The sequence below is a fragment of the Oncorhynchus tshawytscha genome, linkage group LG28 (assembly GCF_018296145.1).
Source record: "Oncorhynchus tshawytscha isolate Ot180627B linkage group LG28, Otsh_v2.0, whole genome shotgun sequence".
Lineage (NCBI taxonomy): Eukaryota > Metazoa > Chordata > Actinopteri > Salmoniformes > Salmonidae > Oncorhynchus > Oncorhynchus tshawytscha.
In genome coordinates, this window is record NC_056456.1 from 8606226 (window position 1) to 8623868 (window position 17643).

The 17643-nt window shown below is 43.3% G+C and overlaps 1 pseudogene; it reads left to right on the forward strand.

Moving 5' to 3' along the window:
* Positions 1–9904: 9904 nt before the first annotated feature.
* Positions 9905–15812, forward strand: LOC112227318 (annotated as a pseudogene).
* Positions 15813–17643: the final 1831 nt, after the last annotated feature.

Consider the following 17643-nt stretch of genomic DNA (forward strand, 5'->3'; position numbering starts at 1 on the left):
CTACTACATAAATAGTCATACTTAGCTACAGTATACATAAGTGTGTAAACTGTTAGTAGTCTATTTATTTTTATTTATTTATTTTATTTAACCTTTTTTTTTTTTTTTTTTTTAACCAGGTAGGCAAGTTGAGAACAAGTTCTCATTTACAATTGCGACCTGGCCAAGATAAAGCAAAGCAGTTCGACAGATACAACGACACAGAGTTACACATGGAGTAAAACAAACATACAGTCAATAATACAGTATAAACAAGTCTATATACAATGTGAGCAAATGAGGTGAGAAGGGAGGTAAAGGCAAAAAAGGCCATGGTGGCAAAGTAAATACAATATAGCAAGTAAAACACTGGAATGGTAGTTTTGCAATGGAAGAATGTGCAAAGTAGAAATAAAAATAATGGGGTGCAAAGGAGCAAAATAAATAAATAAATAAAAATTAAATACAGTTGGGAAAGAGGTAGTTGTTTGGGCTAAATTATAGGTGGGCTATGTACAGGTGCAGTAATCTGTGAGCTGCTCTGACAGTTGGTGCTTAAAGCTAGTGAGGGAGATAAGTGTTTCCAGTTTCAGAGATTTTTGTAGTTCGTTCCAGTCATTGGCAGCAGAGAACTGGAAGGAGAGGCGGCCAAAGAAAGAATTGGTTTTGGGGGTGACTAGAGAGATATACCTGCTGGAGCGTGTGCTACAGGTGGGAGATGCTATGGTGACCAGCGAGCTGAGATAAGGGGGACTTTACCTAGCAGGGTCTTGTAGATGACATGGAGCCAGTGGGTTTGGCGACGAGTATGAAGCGAGGGCCAGCCAACGAGAGCGTACAGGTCGCAATGGTGGGTAGTATATGGGGCTTTGGTGATAAAACGGATTGCACTGTGATAGACTGCATCCAATTTGTTGAGTAGGGTATTGGAGGCTATTTTGTAAATGACATCGCCAAAGTCGAGGACTGGTAGGATGGTCAGTTTTACAAGGGTATGTTTGGCAGCATGAGTGAAGGATGCTTTGTTGCGAAATAGGAAGCCAATTCTAGATTTAACTTTGGATTGGAGATGTTTGATATGGGTCTGGAAGGAGAGTTTACAGTCTAACCAGACACCTAAGTATTTGTAGTTGTCCACGTATTCTAAGTCAGAGCCGTCCAGAGTAGTGATGTTGGACAGGCTGGTAGGTGCAGGTAGCGATCGGTTGAAGAGCATGCATTTAGTTTTACTTGTATTTAAGAGCAATTGGAGGCCACGGAAGGAGAGTTGTATGGCATTGAAGCTTGCCTGGAGGGTTGTTAACACAGTGTCCAAAGAAGGGCCGGAAGTATACAGAATGGTGTCGTCTGCGTAGAGGTGGATCAGGGATTCACCAGCAGCAAGAGCGACCTCATTGATGTATACAGAGAAGAGAGTCGGTCCAAGAATTGAACCCTGTGGCACCCCCATAGAGACTGCCAGAGGTCCGGACAGCAGACCCTCCGATTTGACACACTGAACTCTATCAGAGAAGTAGTTGGTGAACCAGGCGAGGGAATTATTTGAGAAACCAAGGCTGTCGAGTCTGCCGATGAGGATGTGGTGATTGACAGAGTCGAAAGCCTTGGCCAGATCAATGAATACGGCTGCACAGTAATGTTTCTTATCGATGGCGGTTAAGATATCGTTTAGGACCTTGAGCGTGGCTGAGGTGCACCCATGACCAGCTCTGAAACCAGATTGCATAGCAGAGAAGGTATGGTGAGATTCGAAATGGTCGGTAATCTGTTTGTTGACTTGGCTTTCGAAGACCTTAGAAAGGCACGGTAGGATAGATATAGGTCTGTAGCAGTTTGGGTCAAGAGTGTCCCCCTTTGAAGAGGGGGATGACCGCAGCTGCTTTCCAATCTTTGGGAATCTCAGACGACACGAAAGAGAGGTTGAACAGGCTAGTAATAGGGGTGGCAACAATTTCGGCAGATAATTTTAGAAAGAAAGGGTCCAGATTGTCTAGCCCGGCTGATTTGTAGGGGTCCAGATTTTGCAGCTCTTTCAGAACATCAGCTGAATGGATTTGGGAGAAGGAGAAATGGGGAAGGCTTGGGCGAGTTGCTGTTGGGGGTGCAGTGCTGTTGTCCGGGGTAGGAGTAGCCAGGTGGAAAGCATGGCCAGCCGTAGAAAAATGCTTATTGAAATTCTCAATTATGGTGGATTTATCATTGGTGACAGTGTTTCCTATCTTCAGTGCAGTGGGCAGCTGGGAGGAGGTGTTCTTATTCTCCATGGACTTTACAGTGTCCCAGAACTTTTTGAGTTAGTGTTGCAGGAAGCAAATTTCTGCTTGAAAAAGCTAGCCTTGGCTTTTCTAACTGCCTGTGTATAATGGTTTCTAGCTTCCCTGAACAGCTGCATATCACGGGGCTGTTCGATGCTAATGCAGAACGCCATAGGATGTTTTTGTGTTGGTTAAGGGCAGTCAGGTCTGGGGAGAACCAAGGGCTATATCTGTTCCTGGTTCTAAATTTCTTGAATGGGGCATGTTTATTTAAGATGGTTAGGAAGGCATTTTTAAAAATATCCAGGCATCCTCTACTGACGGAATGAGATCAATATCCTTCCAGGATACCCCGGCCAGGTCGATTAGAAAGGCCTGCTCGCAGAAGTGTTTCAGGGAGCGTTTTACAGTGATGAGTGGAGGTCGTTTGACCGCTGACCCATTACGGATGCAGGCAATGAGGCAGTGATCGCTGAGATCTTGGTTGAAGACAGCAGAGGTGTATTTAGAGGGGAAGTTGGTTAGGATGATATCTATGAGGGTGCCCGTGTTTAAGGCTTTGGGGAGGTACCTGGTAGGTTCATTGATAATTTGTGTGAGATTGAGGGCATCAAGTTTAGATTGTAGGATGGCTGGGGTGTTAAGCATGTTCCAGTTTAGGTCTATGTGCCGCACCCTAATAATTTGGTGTATTTTCACTTCTTAATTTCGCTTAACGTCACTGTTCTGACTTGGTGGCGTTACCTATAACTTGTTTTTGAGAAATGTCATCTAATATTGTAAGCGCTTTCACTTATTTATCCTACGGTTCTGACCTGGTGTACAGGGAAAGTACTTTAAAAGAGCAGCCTATTCTGCATTCTGTCGCTGTACATTTCAAAAGTGCTTGAACAGTTATATTGACTACGTCTGTCGTCGCTCGTTAATGTCCTAATCGAAATTACGGAATGCCTCATCTGCTCATCGCTCCCTTATGCCTTAGTTTGTTCATCTCATTTGCCAGGAGAAACCACATTTGTCAGTCAGCCATATCGGCTTTTTTTTTTTTTTTTTTTTTTTTTTGAAAGGCAGTAACTAGGCTGACTGAACTGTTTCGCTACCAGACAAGGCTCCGCTGGTAACCAGGTGTAGCGGTTGTAGGGATTCACTCCATTGTACTGGAAAGAGGCCCTAACAGTTTGTGGGCACCGCTTGTCGCTGTTATAGTGCAATTTTACGCGTTGTTATTGCTGGCATGCATCTGAAAATTGAGTTTGCCCCACCAAGATTTACATGCTAAAATTGCCACTGGTTATATTTGTGCGTCTGACTTTCTCCACTCACGATTCATTCAAGATTATCCGTAATCATGGTAGCATGCACATTCTTTAGAAACATTCTTATTGACATTGACTCAACTGATACATTTACCATTTGATTAATATTGGGCATAAAATCTGAAATACAACCAAAACAAACAGAAAATGCATCCAACATGTGTAGTCGCAAGCTTGATGTTGTCATTGCCTGCTATGCATAGGGGACCAAATATTTTACTTTTTAATACTTTAATACATGTGAATATGTCCCAATACTTTTGCTCCCCTAAAATGTACGAAGTGTTGTAATTTCTAAACGGTTGACCTGACATGGTGAATTAAAACTGAGTCTGCACAGTCATAGTTTGGATTATATAGCAAAAGGAAGTGCTTCACTGTCCCAATAATTATGGAGGGCACTGTACACGGCAACTGTATTTGTAAGCATGTGACTAAATAAAAATAAGCATGGGTAAGCAACACCTGGGCAGAGGAACACTGCCGCTGTCATTTTAGTTGTACCTCCAATCATCTTATTTGTCACATTTTTATTTACCACAAAGCCCATTGAGACCCAGTCTCTTTTTTTGAGGTAGACTTGGCCAAAAAGGCAGCAACATTCAATACAGTACAGAATTGAAACAGTCAACTTGATCCAGCCTATTTAAAAAAAAATATATATATATATATAACCTTTTTAAAAAAAAAGCATTTACAAAGTCTCCCATCAATATTTTAAAATCATTCTGTTGCATTAACATATCTAGGATGAAGCATGGATTGTAGACTATTCCATGTCTCTGGTGCACAAGAGAAGGCAGTCTTGCCTAATACTGTGAATGTCCTGGGGACTTTAAGTATCAACCACCCAGCAGACTGGGAACTGCTGGTGGTGGAGACCAGACTAGAGGGTGTTTAACCAAAAGGGCTTTGTAGATAAACTCATAATGTAGCTTTCTGTGCATATAAATTGAGGTCCAACCCACCATTTGGTGCACTGTAAACAGGTGTAGATTAACAGTGACACATTTATTTACAGGTCCTCTTCTAACAGTTAAATATAAAGATTTTAAAAATCAAATGGCGACATGAGTAACAACTAAAAATAGCATGGTTATATACCGGGAGTACTGAGTGGAGGGATAAAGTAATTGAGGTAGCTATGTACGACCTCAAGGGTGAAGTGACTAGGCAACAGGATAGATGCTTAGGTAGTAGCGTGCTCGTGTGTTTATGGGCGTACTGTATGAGTGGCGAGTCAGTGCTAAAATGGGTCAATGCAAGTAGCTATTTTGCAGTCTTATGGCTTGCGGTAGAAGCAGTTCAGGGTCCTGTTGGTTCCAGACTTGCTGTACCGCTTGCTATGCGGTAGGAGAGAACAGTAATGGCTTGGGTAGTTGGAGTCCTTAATTTTTGGGGCCTTCCTCTGACACCGCCTGGTATACACCGCCTCTGACACCGCCTGGGTCCTGGATGGCAGGGAGCTCAGTTCCAGTGATGTACAGGGCCGTACTCACCACCCTCTGTAGCGTCTTGCTGCCTGGTGCCTTGCAGTTGCCGTACCAGGCAGTGACGCAGCCAGTCAAGATGGTATCAATGGTGCAGCTGGAAATATAGTCAACACATTGGCACGGTTATAAATATAAATCCGGTGACTGTGCTGTCCACTCCATTATAGACTAATAAAAGCGGACTGCTTCTTCCCTAAATAATTCTTGCATAGTTTGGCGCTGTGCTTTGGCTCATTGTCCTGTTGTAGGGGGAAATTGGCTCCAATTAAGCGACGTCTATAGGGTATGGCGGTAACCTTCCTCCTAGATCCCTTTTACCCTGTACAACTCTCCCACTTTACCACCACCAAAGCACCCCCAGACCATCACATTGCCGCCGCCATGCTTGACAGATGGCGTCAAGCACTCGTTTTTTCTGCGTTTCACAAATGTTTACTTTTTTCCCAGTCTTCCTCTGTCCAGTGTCTGTCTTGCCGATCTTAATATTTTTTTATATATACCCTGCTCAAAGAAATGAAGTGAACACTTAAACAACACAATGTAACTCCAAGTCAATCACACTTCTGTAAAATCAAACTGTCCACTGAGGAAGCAACACTGATTGACAAATTTCACATGCTGTTGTGCAATTGGAACAGGTGGAAATTATAGGCAATTACAAAGACACCCCCAATAAAGGAGTGGTTCTGCAGGTGGTGACCACAGACCACTTCTCAGTTCCTATGCCTCCTGGCTGACGTTTTGGTCACTTTTGAATGCTGGCGGTGCTTTCACTCTAGTGGTAGCATGAGACGGAGTCTACAACCCACACAAGTGGCTCAGGTAGTGCAGCTCATCCAGGATGGCACATCAATGCAAGCTGTGGCAAGAAGGTTTGCTGTGTCTGTCAGCGTAGTGTCCAGCGCTTGGAGGCGCTACCAGGAGACAGGCCAGTACATCAGACGTGGAGAAGGCCGTAGGAGGGCAACAACCCAGCAGCAGGACCGCTACCTCCGCCTTTGTGCAAGGAGGAGCAGGAGGAGCACTGCCAGAGCCCTGCAAAATGACCTCCACCTGGCCACAAATGTGCATGTCTGGTCAAACAGACTCCATGAGGGTGGTATGAGGACCCGACGTCCACAGGTGGGGGTTGTGCTTACAGCCCAACACCATGCAGGACGTTTGGCATTTGCCAGAACACCAAGATTGGCACTGGCGACAAATTCGCCACTGGCGTCCTGTGCTCTTCACAGATGAAAGCAGGTTCACACTGAGCACATGTGACAGTCTGGCGACGCCGTGGAGAACATTCTGCTGCCTGCAACATCCTCCAGCATGACCGGTTTGGTGGTGGGTCAGTCATGGTGTGGGGTGGCATTTCTTTGCGGGGCCGCACAGCCCTCCATGTGCTCGCCAGAGGTAGCCTGACTGCCATTAGGTACTGAGATGAGATCCTCAGACCCCTTGTGAGACCATATGCTGGTGCGGTTGGCCCTGTGTTCCTCCTAATGCAAGACAATGCTAGACCTCATGTTGCTGGAGTGTGTCAGCAGAGCACAATTGAGCACATCTGGGACATCATGTCTCGCTCCATCCACCAATGCCACGTTGCACCACAGACTGTCCAGGAGTTGGCGGATGCTCTCGTCCAGGTCTGGGAGGAGATCCCTCAGGAGACCATCCGCCACCTCATCAGGAGCATGCCCAGGCATTGTAGGGAGGTCATACAGGCACGTGGAGGCCACACACACTACTGAGCCTCATTTTTGACTGGTTTTAAGGACATTCCATCAAAGTTGGATTAGCCTGTCGTGTGGTTTTCCACTTTAATTGAGTGTGACTCCAAATCCAGACCTCCATGGGTTGCTAAATTTGATTTCCATTGATAATTTGTGATTTGTTGTCAGCACATTCAACTATGTAAAGAGTATTTAATAAGAATATTTCATTCATTCAGATCTAGGATGTGTTATTTTAGTGTTCCCTTTTATGTTTTGGGCCAGTCTGAGAAAGCCATCTTTGCAACTCTGCCTAGAAGGCCAGCATTCCAAAGTCGCCTGTTGACGATGAGACTGGTGTTTTGCGGGTACTACTTAATGAACTTGCCAATTGAGGACTTGGTGTCTGTCTCAAACTAGACATACTAATGTACTTGTTTTGCTCAGTTGTGCACCGGGGCCTCCCATTCCTATCCTGGCTAGAGCCAGTTGGTGATGTTCTCTAAAGGGAGTAGTACACAGCGTTGAATGAGATTCAATTTCTTGCATGGAATAGCATCATTTCTCTGAACAAGAATAGACTGTTTTCAGAAGAAAGTTCTTTTGTTTCTGGCCATTTTGAGCCTGTAATCAAACCCATAAATTCCAATGCTCCAGATACTCAACTAGTCTAAAGAAGGCCAGTTTTATTGTGTCAACAGTTTTCAGCTATGCTAACATAATTGCAAAAGGGCTTTCTAATGCTCAATTAGCCTTTTTTTAAATGATAAACTTGGATTAGCTAACACAATGTGCCATTTGAACAGACGCATATCTGCAACCATCAAACCTATGTAGATATGTCATAAAAAAAGGTGGTGTTTCCAGCTCCAGTAGTCATTTACAACATTAACAATGTCTACACTGTATTTCTGATCAATTTGATATAAATTGTCGGATGTGTTTTTTCTTTAAACAATGACATTTCTGAGTGACCCCAAACTTTTGAAAGGTAGTGTAGGTGTTCCTTTTGTCCAGGTGGGAAAGGGCAGTGTTGAGTGTAATTGAGATTGTTGGGGCCGTATGTGAATTGGTGTTTCTGTGAGCCATGAATCTCCTTTCAAAGCACTTCATGGCTACAGACTTGAGTGCTACGGTGCAGCTGTTATTTTAGGCAGGTTACCTTTGCCGCCTTGGGCACAGACTATGGTTGTCTACTTGAAACGTAGGCATTAGACTCTCAGGTAGAGGTTGAAAATGTCAGTGAAGACACTTGCCAGTTGGTCCTCGCATGCTCCTAGTACACATCCTGGTACCATTCACAGGGCCAGACAGATTAACGGTCTTGCTCACATCCGCTACAGAGAGCGTTATCACAGTTGGCCGGAACAGCTGGTACTCTCATGCGTGCTTTAGTGTTGCTTGCCTCAACACGAGCATAGAAGGCATTTAGCTCGGCTGGTAGGCTCGCGTCACTGGGCAGCTCACAGCTGGGTTATGTTGGTAACCAGTTTTATAATAGCAATTTTAGCATGTAAATCTTGGTTGGGCAAACTCAAAGCCACTACACAATACATTTAATTGCACTGTCTCCACAAACCGTTGGGGCATACATAAAGCTGTACCAACAGCAGTCCCAACACCTTACATTTGCTATTAGCAGAGCCTTGTCTGGCAGCGAAACAGTTCATTAAGCCTCATTTACTGCCTTTAATAAAAAAAACAGCTGATTTGGCAGACTTGCTTTGACAAATGTTCATCTCAATTGTCAGGAGAACCCACAAACTATGGCATAAGGGGATGACAATCAAAATTACGGAAGCCTCTTATCCACTTAAGACCTTAATGAGCTCGCTAGGAAAGATGTAGTCAATAACTGTATAGCACTTTTGCAATGTACAGCGACAAAATTAGGAATATGGGCAATTCTTAGTGTTCTCCCTGTACACCATATGATAAATGAGGCATATAAGCAGACAATGAAAGCTCTTACAATGGTCAATGACTACGTTTCTCTAAAACTGGTAATAGGCTACATGTGCACCAAGTCGGAACAGGACTGGAAAATAAACAATTATTAGGGTGAGGCACATGGGCTACTAACACAACATACACTTAGTATTACTTTCCTTGCTACAGTATACATGCCTCCCTGACATTTTTGGACTCGCATTGTTCTGTGGCGCGGTGGTCCTTTGTGGGCAAACTTTGTCATTAAAGTCTGGCTTTGTCTGGATTTATGGTGCTTTCAAGACAGCTGGGAACTGTGGGGGGGGGGTAAGTGATCGTCAGTTTGTAGCTCTAGAAATAGGCCCGTGCTCATTACTTACAATTCTGAGTTCAATGACCGTTCAAAACATATTTCCCCAGTCGGAGCTCTTTTTTTTTTTTTTTTTTTTTCTTCCAGTTGTCTTGAACTCACAAGTCAGATTTCCCAGCTCTGAGAACAGTTTTGACCACGGCAGAAATCATGCTGGATTGACAGCATGGCCAATGTTTATCATTTTAATCTTGGAAAAGAACCTTAAACTGATAATTGGGACCACAATCTCCACTGAATAGCAAGCTAGTCATTGCTTTGCAATGCTTGTAGTTAAACACGGATTCCTTTTTAAACCACTCATTGTTGAATATGCGATTACCAAATTGCATAATTGTTTTAGCTGAGCACCGACATGTTATCTAATTTATTTTCTCTTATGAGGATTAAAAGATTTGTCAGTAGGCTGTCTACTTGATTCATGACTGCTAGCTAAGACTTTGATATGATCAATCAAAGCTACTGTAGATATTTAATGTAATTTTATCTGTGGCCAACGACATTGAGCCTTGGATGGGCACCTTTTAATGTAACTCTATGGCAGCACCCAAGGGGCTTGAATTTGAGTTCTACTTAGATTTGGCAGTGATGTAGTGTCCCCATGAGTGAGAACTGAGCCAATCACGGTGCAACTACAGAACAATACCAACCCCTACTGTTTTCATCTGGCTGCCCCACAAAGCATTGAGCTAGGCTGAAATGCCTTCATTTTGGCGCTGCCTTCCTGTTTTGTATGAAGGCTTTATTAAGTCTTTTTTTTTTTTACCTTGTTGGTGACCCTGCCTCACCTGCTCTGAATGACGGGTCGCCACTGAACAGCAACAAGGCACCCATCCCATGGTTTGTGTTATGTGGCCGATAAACCATGGTGAACAGCTGTATCCAGGTACTGTTACATCATACGTAAGAGTAGCCCTGGTACAATATATTGGCCATATACCATAACCCATTGTGACTTTTTAAGGGTGAATTATGTTCTCTTGCAACATATTCAGTCTTTTGTCGGAGTTTGCATGAAGTGTTTGTAACCGTCATTACATAATCCTTAATTGGCGCGATAACGTTAAGTAGAAAGTGTTTATTGTATAAATGTAGTAACTGCTACTTTTAGACCTTTTTTTGAGCAGGTTAAGTGATTGTAGTTTTAATAGGTCCTGGCCCAATTTAGCCACGCCCCCATTCGGTGTACCGAAAACCCGGCAGGAACGGATTCATTTATTGGTTCCTACGTTAAGCTTAGACTGTTTTGGCGAGGACCACAGTGGGTGTTGGCTAGTTAGCTAACGTTAGCTAAAGGAATTTGGTATGAAAATGTGCTTGTGGTCCCAATAAATTTAAGCTTGTGTTGCTAGCTAACGTTGGTCTTGGTTTTTCTTTTTACCCCCGATTTGGAGAATTATTTACAAGTTAGCAAACGTTACTTGTCTTAATAGTTATTGCTTTGTTACCATAATGTTAGCTTGCTAGCGAGTGCCTGTATACCAACAATTAGCTCATTTATCCAGTCATTTTAAAGTTAACAAATTAGCTTGGTGAATTAGACCAGATAACAGACAGCTTAGCTAGCTAACCACCTTGTCACCTGTTTTTGATTTGATAGATGCACAGGCTAGTTTGAAAGCTAGGCAGTCAGGTGGCTTTTTGGCTTGTTTGATCATCAGATGGCAATTTGGGATCAATAAGCTTTACGCTGTTTAGGAGAAGCTTTATTTAGCGATCAAATTATTCTCAAACATGGCCCCCCAAAAGAAGACCAGTGCCCCTAAACATCACTCCCACTGGTGGTGAGGGAGGATTGTCCACCTCTACGACCATCACTGCTGCCTCAGAGTAAGTGTAATTGCTTAGCCAGCTGGCTACTGTTCAACAGATGCACTTCAAGTCCCCCTCTACTTTCTAAGTCTTAACCGTGAGCTAATTCATCCTCCAGGGCTAACCTGAAGGCCCTACAGAAGAAGCTGGAAGAGTTGGATCTAGATGAGCAGCAGAAGAAGCACTTGGAGGCTTTCCTTACTCAAAGTCAGTGGGTGAGCTGAAAGACGATGACTTCCACCGCATCTGTGAGCTAGGCGCTGGCACCGGCGGCGTGGTCAACAAGGTGTGCCACAAACCCTCAGGCCTGGTCATGGCCAGAATAGTGAGTGGTGTGAATGCCGTTGCCAGTATGTGCTGTGGGAATGACAAAAGAACCTGGGGAGCTTTGTTCACATTGCCCTAAAAAAATGTTACTGAACTGTGGAATTCAAGTAACCAAGACCACCTCTTGAGATGGTGTCAGTTTTGGTTTGCTTCAGGGGCACTTTTGAGTGTTCTGAGTTCCTTTGGCGTGTACTCACTGCACACACAAAATTAGCAACCCACTGAGTTCACAATTGTCTGAATGGGACCAAGTGTGACATCCTTCCAGATCTAAGAATGTTATCAGATTGAGGGGAAGTCCACTTGGACAACCAGTGGTTTAGATGGCATAACTCTGTTACCATGGAGTTGCACCTGGGACTGATTTTTCAGTTTAAAATGTATGCCAAACAATTTATTTCAAAGTTTAACAAACCATACAACTCTATGCACAAGGACTACTGTAACAAATGTACTGAACTGTACAGATGCAAAGTTTGGTAATGGAATTACTGTAAAAGCTACCTCAGTTTTAACCTTTGGCAGTAATTATGTTACCAAATTGCATGTGTACAGCTTGCCCAGTACATGTTATAGTTGTCCTTGTGCATAATGTTCTACGGTTTTGTTAAACTGAAATCAATGATTTGTTTGGAATAAAGTGAATGAGTCTCCATGGAAATTGCCTGTAGCTTATCATATTGCTTACACCTGTCTGATCCTTATGCGTTTAGAAGACTAGGGGTTGGTTATTTTATTTATTTTTCAGACTGGACATCTGTCATGCTAGTGTAACCAGTGCGAAATGGCTGGCTAGTTGGTGTTTCATGCTTGCTCAGACTTTGAAGTAGTTTTCCTTGCTCAGCAAGGGCTGCGGCTTATGTGGAGCAATGGGTAATGATGCTTGGGGGTCTGGTTCAAGCCCAGGTTGGGCCAAGGAGAGGGACTGAAGCGACACTGTTACAATAAAACAATTAGACGGCCATTTTGATTTCAAAACCAGCATTGGCTACTAGTCATGAGACACAGCTGTTTAGATTTTGTATTGTATTCAACCCTCCATCTCCTTAGCTGATCCATCTGGAGATCAAGCCAGCCATCAGAAACCAGATCATCAGAGAGCTACAGGTGATGCTTTTGATGTGATTTAACTTCAAATATACAAAAATGTAGCACTCAACAATGTTAAAGGTTTAATTCACTGTTAGGGATATAGCAATAATTTAGTCAAATCTGAGCTAAATAAGGCTATTCCCCTGTTTGTAACCCTCCCCACCTGCTCTGTCTCCCTCAGTTGCTACATGAGTGTAACTCGCCCTACATAGTTAGTTTCTACGGGGCCTTCTACAGCGACGGAGAAATAGCATCTGTATGGAACACATGGTGGTGGGGGGTGCCTTTCAAGAGCAAGGGAAATATTTTGCGGGAGTAGGGGGAGATGGTGAAGTTGCAAATGTAATGCAGGTACTCAGCCTTGCCCTACTGCTGCCGTATGGCAGTGCGGTGGTTGTGAGTGGCTCTCCTCTCTCCCTACAGGATGGGGGCTCCCTGGACCAGGTGCTGAAGGAGGCCAAGAGGATCCCTGAGGAGATCCTAGGGAAAGTCAGCATCGCTGTCAGTACCAGCAAACCAGCTACATAGCCTAAAGATGGTGCCAGTCAGATGGCTAGCTTTCCATTGCCTTTTATATTTTATTTATATATTTTTGAGACTTACCCCCAAAACGTCTCGTCATCACAGGTTCTCAGCGGGTTAGCCTATGAGAGAAACACCAGATCATGCACAGAGGTACACATTGATTTGTTTTGCAGTTTGATTTACATACTACTGTATAGTTGTCGTTAGCTCTGTCTTGTATGTAGTTGCCCACACTCACTGACATCCTATCCGTCCCCCAGATGTGAAGCCCTCTAATATCCTGGTGAACTCTTGTGGGGAGATCAAGCTGTGTGACTTTGGTGTGAGTGGACAGCTCATAGACTCCATGGCCAACTCCTTCGTGGGAACATGCTCCTACATGTCGGTTTGTACACCTCCTCTCTCTGTGTGCATGTAAGCCTCTGTGTAATCCATTTATCTGTCTCTAACCAACAGCCGGAGCGATTGCAGGGCACCCACTACTCTGTTCAGTCTAACGTGTGGAGTATGGGCTTGTCTCTGGTGGAGCTGTCTATCGGCCGGTACCCCATACCCCCTCCTGACGCCAAGGCGTTGGAGACCATCTTCGGACGGCTCATCATGGATGGGTCCGATGGAGACATGCACAGCAGCACCTCACCCAGAACCCCCGGGAGCAGACCTGCCAGCAGTGAGAATAGAGTTTCTCCTCCAGATGGTTAGAATGGACTTATTTGTACAATTTGATCTCTAATGTTTCACTGTCTTGCAGGCGATGGGCCTGTGATGGCCATCTTTGAGCTGCTGAACTACATTGTCAACAAGGTGAGCATTGCTGAGGAGACCACCCCCTCATGGCCTTAGAATACAAATTATTGTAAGACTGTTTGGTACTAAGATATGACCGACTCTATATCCAAGGCATAGTGTATAGATGGGCTGTTTTTAGTCTGTTAATCTTGTTCCAGCCTCCCCCGAACTGCCCCATGGAGTTTTCACTTCTGATTTCCATGACTTTGACTAGATGGTGAGTCTCCCTCAGTCTGAATGATTTAAAGAATACAATGTCTTGATTTATTGAATTGCATTTATTTGGGTAAAAACGTATACAACAAGAGATTCAATAAATTCCCAGAGGATGGCGCTTAACCCTTTACACTCGAGGGAATTGGCCTATATGGATGGGGCTAAATTGAAATGTTTGTTACAGAAATATGAAATGCATAAGCATGGTAGCAATTAAAAGGGAACAGTGGAGAGTATCGGACCGTTATTAGATAAGTTGCGGACACAAAGATTCACCTGACAAGACTGAGTCCAAACAATACACTTCGATTTTGCATTTGACCTTTTTATTGTACTTTTTGGCAGATTTGCTGATAACAGTCTGAAAATACTCTGGATACATTCAGTAATATAAGAATATGTGGGGTAGATGCAACATGTATGAACTAGATATATTTTGCAAGGGTTTGAAAGAGGACTTACTGGTGTTCAAGTGGCCACAAACCTCAAGTGTGCGCAGCTAAGTTATAATACAGTTTTAGGCTTTCGCAAGGCAATTCAGAGGCACCAATGGTAATTGTGGTGCGCTTAACAGTCATGCGTGCGTGTTCCGCAACGAGTTCTCTACAACTAACAGGCTCATTCTGTTCAGAACCAACCTGGGTAATGACTCATCTTACCACTGTATATCAAAGATGGTCACTAAACGTTGATACTGTATATGACATGAGTTTGATACAGGAATAAATGGGAAGTGCACATTTCGACTTAGGGGTGTTTGGCCTGCTTGCATGACATCAAAGATGGTAATCCTCAATGTCTCATCTTTCAAAATGGTCTTAATTTACAGCATTTCCTTCACTCAGACAACAAAGCATTGTTGAAAAGTTGCCCAATTAGTGGGAGGGATGGGGGCGACTCCTTGTTGCGTGCGGTGCTCAAGTTCATAAAGGCTGTCAGCCAAACTCCTACAGCACTGAAGTGCAGAGCCTGAGCTCTGTCATTTATAGCATGCTCCTGTACAGACACTGTTCCAATTTTAGGTGCACATCAGGGCCCAAATCTGCAATTTTCAACCGGTGTGTGTGTGTGTGTGTGTGTGTGTGTGTATATGGGTACGAGTAATGTCAAACACTTGTTTCCAAAGTGGTCCTCGTCATTAGATCTAACTGCTTTGTTAGATCTGACTACTATGATTTTCTTGTGCTTCAGTCTCATGAAGAACCCAAAAGACCGGGCTGACCTGAAGATGCTGATGGTGAGTTTTGTGCTTATCAACTGCCTGACTTATAATAACCTGGGAAATTGGACAGACTTTATTGACATGTTGATGCCACGGATGTAGTCTTGTACTGAGCCATGTATCTCTGTTTCAGAACCACGCATTTATCAAGCGCTCTGAGGTAGAGGAGGTGGACTTTGCTTGCTGGCTCTGTAAAACCATGGGGCTGAACCAACCCAGCACTCCCACATGCACTGCAAGACTAGACACTCATTCAGTGGCCTGTGGACGCAAGCAGCCTCCACAACCACATGTATACAAACCCACTTTCCTTGTCAGCCACCTTTCCTCTCAGGTGGTCCTGGTATGAACTGGCCCTAGTCAGTCACTCTCCTCTGTCAGAAAGAAGCCCAAAGTTTCAACCGTAATCAACATTGCTTCAATGGTGTGGTTAGGGGAATCTGACAGTGTGAGGGGTTGCCCTATCAGACCGTCAAAGCGGTCTGGCTGTTGTAGTCTGCAGTATCAACAGTGTGGCATCGGAGCTTCATTACCCTGGATGAGCAGACCTAAGGTGTAAAATGGGCCTGGGCAGAGGTAAAGGCTTTAGATAAACCCATGCGGTGAACTCTTAACTCACAATCTACACAGTTGGCACCAAGTTTTGACATGTATCTACAGTGCCTTCAGAAAATATTCACATCCCTGAATTTTAAAATGGAGTAAATTGAGATTTTGTCACTTGTCACATAATACCCCATAATGTCAGTGGAGTTGTTTCTCAATGTATTAAATGAAAAGCTGAAATGTCTTGGGTCAAGTATTACACCCTTTTTTTCTTTTCTTTAAAAAACAAATTGCAAGCCTAAAGTTCAGGAGTGAATGTGCTTAATAAGTTGCATGGACTCACTACTATACTCTTTAAAATGATTTTTACAATTATCTGGAAGGTCCCTCAGTTGAGCAGTGAATTTCAACCAGAAAGGCCAGGGAGCTTTTCCTATGGTTCGTAAAGGACACCTATTGGTAGATGGGTAAAAATAAAAGCTGACATTTTAAATAACCCTGTGAGCATGGTGCAGTTAATTTTACGCTTTGGATGGGATATCGATACATCCAGTCACTTCAAAGATACAGGCGCCCTTCCTAAATCAGTTGCCGGAGAGGAATTTCACCATGAGGCCAATTGTGATTTTTAAAAATGACGATCAAAGAACTGATATTAACATAAATGAGAGAAGCCTCTACAGAATTAAATATTCTAAACATGCATCCTATTATCAGTGAGGCACTAAAGTAATATTGCCAAAGTGGCAAAGAATGTACAAAGTGTTATGTTTGGGAGAAACCACATCACGGAGTGCCACTTCATATTTTCAAGCATGGTGGTGGCTGTATATATAGGATGCTTGTGGTCGGCAAGGCCTTAATTTTTTTGATATATATTTAGGCTAAAAAGAAACGGAATATAGCTAAGCACGTACAAATCCTAAAGGAAACCCTGGTCTGCTTTCAAACAGACATTGGAAGACAAATTCACCTTTCAGCAGGACGGTAACCTAAAACACGGCAAAATCTACACAAGCTGCATACCAAGATGATATTGAATGTTCCTGGGTGTCCTAGTTTTGACTTGACTCGGCTCAACTCTATGGCAAGACTTAAATGGCTCTCGTGGTGATTAACCCACATTTTTATTATTTAATAATGGGAAAGTATTGTACAATCCAGGTGGCAAAGCTCTTAGACTTACCCAGAAAGACTCACAGTTGTGAATGCTGCCAAAGGTGACTGACATGTATTGACTCGGGGTTGAAGACTCAACAACAGAATGCATTTCTTCCACTTTGACATCAGTGTTTTGTGAAGATCAATGACAAATCTATTTTAATCCCACTGTAACTGTGGAAAAAGTCAAGGGGTGTGGGTACTTCCTGAAGGCACTATTTTGCATTGCTGCAACACCAGAACCCTTTGAACAGAGGTTACGCAGAAATATACGCCTTGTTTTAGAAATAAAGAAATCGGGATACTTGACATCACAAACTAAGTGAGACCTATTTCAGCTTCCTGAGTATGTAAACAAAACTGCACTTCTATTTTCCCAAGATCATCTTATTTTGCTTTTCAATTACATGTATCAATCACTCTGTACAAGCAATAACCCAAATATGGGCCACCGCTGCAGTGTATGATATTGGTCTTTTTTGCCAGGCCATAGGTATTGTTACAATCATGATTAGGAGTTATATGTATTGACATGTACATTGTATGTCTTCACATCTCTGTGTGTGCATATTCAGCAGAGGCTGGTGGGGGGAGCTATAGGAGTATCGGCTCATTGTAATGTCTGGAATGGAATAAATGGAACGGTAATAAACATATGGAAACCACATGTTTGACTCCGTTCCATTTATTTAATTCCAGCCAATACAATGAGCCCGTCCTCCTAAAGCTCCTCCAACCAGCCTCCTCTGATATTCAGATATGTTAAGCTTATTTGCATACTGTACATCAGTTTTTATTTTTCTCTTTTGGCAGATTTGAGTGAGTAGTGTTTGTCAATGAGATGTGGGATGGCATCCTGTCCAATTCTTTCACATCAGTGAAGTTAACAGAAATTATACTAGAAGAGGATGCCA